At 33.1% G+C, this 5,174-nt stretch overlaps 1 protein-coding gene across 1 annotated transcript in view; it reads left to right on the top strand.

The window, feature by feature from the left end:
- The first annotated feature begins 4,756 nt into the window (after positions 1-4,756).
- The window catches only part of LOC108969537 (phospholipase ABHD3), a 21,149-nt gene continuing 20,731 nt past the window's right edge, over positions 4,757-5,174 (top strand). The window contains exon 1 of the mRNA XM_018934315.1: positions 4,757-4,767. The gene's annotated coding sequence lies outside the window, so the exon portion shown is untranslated. The remainder of the gene's footprint in view (positions 4,768-5,174) is intronic.

Raw genomic sequence — 5,174 nt, 5'->3', positions numbered from 1 at the left:
TTACAAATATTTGTAATGCGTTCCGCAAAACCGTATATATTCGTATATATACGTATAGCAAATATAAACTAGTTTTGTATTCATTATATAAATAATAGCATATAAATCGTGTCCAATAAACTATTGTAATAATGCTTTTAATGTATATGTAACCACGTTTATAACTAATTTTACACATTTTATTAGTTCAAAGTATGTTCTATGTATAAATACCTGGATAATAATCGTATATGTACTTACACGGATTACACTATAAAGTGCGACAATAAATAATCCAATATCGAACGCCAAAAATTGGTGGTACATTTTCTTATTTCCTAATAGTTTCAATTAAGTCAACTATTTTACACTTTATGTGTTTACAGGAGTAATACTATACCTATTTCTATAATTTAATTTAATTGTGTTGGTGTTTAAAAATACTTTTATTAATAAATAATTTTGCCACGAAAGAAAGGTCGGAGACCCCATAGTATTCACACGAGGTTTCGCATCACATTCACAAACTCTTGTACGCATCATGCATGCAGTGCACAAGCCAATTTTTATCCTTATTCAATATTTTCTTTTCGAACTCTTGAATTGGCAATAGAAGTTCAATTTCCTTCCATAAATCGAACTTTTAAATTGACTCATCTATTCATGAAAAAGTCGCCGCGCGTATTTATCCCATAAAATGTTACTATTACRGAATAGATTTGCTCAACCAGATTTTGTCATCTGTTATTGTAAAACCAAATATTTCAGATCCAACGAATATGACTTCTAGCACCATGGAACACAATGAGGATATTCAAGAAGAAATTTTTCAACCGTCATCCAAAAATGATATAATGCATTTCTTTGAAATTTTAAATTACTATTTAAATACAAATAATGATATAAATGACGATCACTACAAAGTAAAAATACATCCGCCAAAAATTACAGAATACATATTTTATGTATGTACATAAGTAAAAAACTTAATGCGAAGTAATTTAATAAAACTGTTTAAATCTACATTTTACATCATTTTGAAAAATTTTAAGTTTTAATGAAAACTTCTATAACTCCTATAATTTTTTTTTTTTGTGGATTATGGTTATTCAAGGTAATCTTCCCATGATTCCCAATTGATCTCAATTATATTTAACATGTGTCGATCCAACATGTGGATTTATCAAGAGAAAGGAAATTCTGATTTGCGTTACTCATCACACGATAAAGAATTTTGTGTTGAAGTTATAATCCTTTTTTTATTTATTTTTATTCGTTTGCAAAATATGATAACACTTATTTTATGTTTACATGCAACTGTTATTGCTATTTCTGTTATGTTATTTCACATTCTGTTGATGTATGAATAACTGGATTTTAAAAGAGGAAGAAAGAACTAAGTTCGGGTGCAACCGCACATTTGATACTCTTGCAACTGTAAAAATCAATGACAGGGAAATATCTTAAGGCACTAGGACAAATTTTTAGCTCGCAAAGTTGGCAAAGTGCGAACGATTGCTAGATGAAGGGAATATCAGTTTGCGGAGGGAAGGGTAAAAAAAGTTGGGAAAAAATCAATTACGTCAATACGAAACTTGATGTTCATCGCAGCATAGATAAAGTGATCAGAATCTGTTTTCTTGCTCTCTCGCTTGTCAGCTGGCAGCGTACCCTGATCTTTTTGCTGAGCTGACAAGAAAACACAATCAGGGTCCCGTCAACCAGTAGTTAGTTAAAAAGGCGGGATGCCGGAAGAGTAGCGCTAAAACGAACTGCCAAAATTAGTTAAAATTTTGTAAAATTAAATGTCAGTAGTAGATAAAATTATTTTTATACATATATGGGTGATATAGGAATACTGGTGAGCCGAGCACCCAAAAATAACATCAGTAACGCGCTATTTGCATACCTCAGTGGTAATGTGGAAACTGCAAATTGCCCAAAAGTTGTTTATAAAATGCCCAATCTAATATTTTTTAGCAGTGGCATTATTGGGAAATTTTATAAAAAATGCAAGTTTTGACAGCTCTCTCTCTAACCAAAGAGATTTCTATCAAGTTATCTATGACCGAAGAATGCTTACGGCAATACTGACATTGTACACAAATTAAAGAGCGGAAATTTACTTCATATCAGCATTATACAGTTGTGTGAAAAAGAAGAGGTAAAAATATTTTGCAGGTTTTAGAGTTTCGCATTAATATTTGTTTTTAATTACATTTGAATGGTGGGAAATACTTGTATCTAAAAACAATTTTATTARAGAAGAAAACAACACATTTTAAAACTTCACAATACCTTTTGGTTGTTCCTATTTTGTTCATCTCATGTGAGGAACACAATGTTCGCGACAGACTGCAGCAGCACGACAGTGAACTGAAAACGGCGTTGTGAATCCTACTACATGAACGTTTGTGAGACGCAGTTGTAAATTTTGCATGTACACAATTTCGTTGTGACCATACTAATACCTTGCACTTCAATGAAATTTTAATATTTTGTTCAAAGTGATATTTTTAAGCAAAATATAAGTAAATAGGTAAATTTATTTGTTTTAAATTATCAATTGTTATTATAAATGATGTAACAGAGCTATTTTATGCTTTTATTTGTAAAATAACGTCGGGTTTGTTAGAGCTTTGAGTAATATTACATTTTATATATCAGTGGCATCACCACTCTACCTCATCTCTCTATCTTCCATTCTACTGTCAACTCTACTGTCGTCCTACTGTCGTTGGCAAATATAGGATAAAATTGAAGTTAGCGAGAACGACAACTGTCGGCCTGCCGTCGTGTAGTCGTACAGCTGTCAAAATAGGTCCGTCCATAAGAASGTGTGTATTTTAATATTTGACAGATGTCGTTTGCAGTCTGTCGCGAGCATTGTATTCCACACATCACTGTACACGTACAGTTAGTGGTGGTGATGCCAGTTGTAAAAATTATTTTTATTTACAATTGGAAAAACTTTTCTCAAGTTGTGGACTTTTATGCGTACATAWCCAAGGCAGTTTTTATATTTACATATATAAAAAGTATGTAATAGACTTCTTTATAACCAGGAAAATATCTCGAAATTTCATAGAAATAGAAGGTGGGTTAGATCTAACCTCTGATCACTCCCCATTATATTTGATAGTAAGTGAAACAGTAATCAAAAGAGATCTTAGTCTGAAGCTATACAATAAAAATATGGACTGGACTTCGTTTAAACAAATACTTCAGACTAAACGAAAGTGCCCGAAAATCACAACTATTGAACAACTAGAGTTAGAAGTCAACACATTTACGAAAGAAATTCAACAAGCAGCTTGGGATAATACTTCGGAGATAAAGCGGAAAATTATAGGTTGAAATTACTCTAAAGAAATGAAAATCTCTCTATTTAAGAGAAGAGAGTTACGGAAATGGCAACAAACCCGCTCACCTCTCGACAAAACCAACCTTAATAAGGCAACAGCAGAAATAAAACGAGAAATTACTCATATTAAGAATGAGTCAAATAATAAATATTTATCTCAACTATCCGTTGACAATAAAAGTGATTACTCACTCGGGAAAAATACAAAGTATCTGAAACGTCCAACAACTCAGGTTGCACCACTAAAAGTTTCTTCCAATACATGGGCTAGAAGTGATTGTGATAAAGCTAATGTATGTATGTATTTGAAAAACGCCTAGCTGAAACCTTTCGTCCAAACGAAGATGGTGAAACCGCGTTTCTCAGTAGTATTCAACAGGATCATGCAACAATCCCAGCAATCACCATTTGTGAACTTAAAAGTGAAATTAAATAGCTTAAAGTTAAGAACGCGCTGGCTTCGATTTAATTACAGCTGAAGTGTTAAAGCAGTTACCATACAAATGTTTACAGAAGCTTACCCATCTTTTCAATACAGCAATACGTCTGACACATTTTCCAGGCATTTGGAAATTTGCCGAAGTTGTTTTGGTTCTTAAGCCAGGAAAGGATCGTGACGTAGTCTCGTCATATACACCAATTTCACTACTTAAACAAATCTCAAAACGTTTTGAAAAATTAAGCAGTTAATCCCATCGCATAAGTTCGGTTTTAGAAATAAGCATTCAACAATGGAACAAATTCACAGTATAACATCAGAAATAGAAAAATTCCTGGAGAAGGAAAACGTATGCTCAGCTTTATTCCTTGACGTTGCACAAGCGTTTGACAAGGTATGGCATAAAACCCTTATGSAAAAACCAAAATCATGCCTTCCGGTCGAGTATTGTACTCTTTTAGAATCGTATATCACCATGAGATTTTTCCGTGTAAAACAAGGAAATGAATTCTCCAAACTAAAAGAAATTGAAGCAGGAGTTAATCACGGAAGTATCTTAGGTTCACTTTTATATATTCTGTATACAAGAGACTTACCGTTAGCACCAAACAGTATGACTGCCACTTTTGCTGATGACAGCGCAATACTATGCGTCGAAAACACAACAGAAAAAGCTGCGCTAAAGCTGCAACATGCAATCAACTCTGTAGTAAGTTGGACTAAAAAATGGTGAATAAAACTAGACGGTGGCAAATCAACCTACGGAGTATTCTAGATGTCTGCATACCATAGGCAAATACAGCTAAATATCTTGGCAACACGCTCGATGCTAGATTACGTTGGAAAGAGCATATTAAAATAAAAAGGATTGAACTTAATCTGAAATTGTCGAAAGTGAAATGGCTAATTGGGCGAAGGTCACACCTGTCCATATACAACAAATTACTTCTTTATAAACAAATAATCAAGCCGGTATGTTCATATGGTGCGCGCCTGTGAGGATGTACCAATGATTAATTAATATTATACAACGTTTTCAAAACAAGGTACTAAGAGGCATTGTAAATGCTCCCTGGTACTGTAGAAATGCTGATATTCATCGAGACCTAAGAATGAATACAGTCGGCAAAGAAATAAAGAGGCAGGCAGATGCCCACTACAAAAGGCTTAATACACTTGAGACCGCGGAGGCGAGAAATCTTCTTTTAGACACATGCCGCTCTAGTCGATTATGTCGAAAAAAAACCACATAGCTTAGTTGGAAGCTAAAATATAAAGGAATTAATTATTCCATATATGTATGAATATTACTATTAATTTCTAACGTAATTTGTTATTAAGTTATTCAAATAAGAAGTTCGAAAAAAATATTTATTTTTACCTTTGATATCG

This window comes from Bactrocera latifrons, unplaced genomic scaffold (assembly GCF_001853355.1).
Source record: "Bactrocera latifrons isolate USDA-ARS-PBARC rearing strain unplaced genomic scaffold, ASM185335v1 scaffold_256, whole genome shotgun sequence".
NCBI classification, from domain to species: Eukaryota; Metazoa; Arthropoda; class Insecta; order Diptera; family Tephritidae; genus Bactrocera; species Bactrocera latifrons.
Note: the sequence above shows the minus strand (reverse complement) of the source record. Positions and strands in the feature narration are given on the sequence as shown.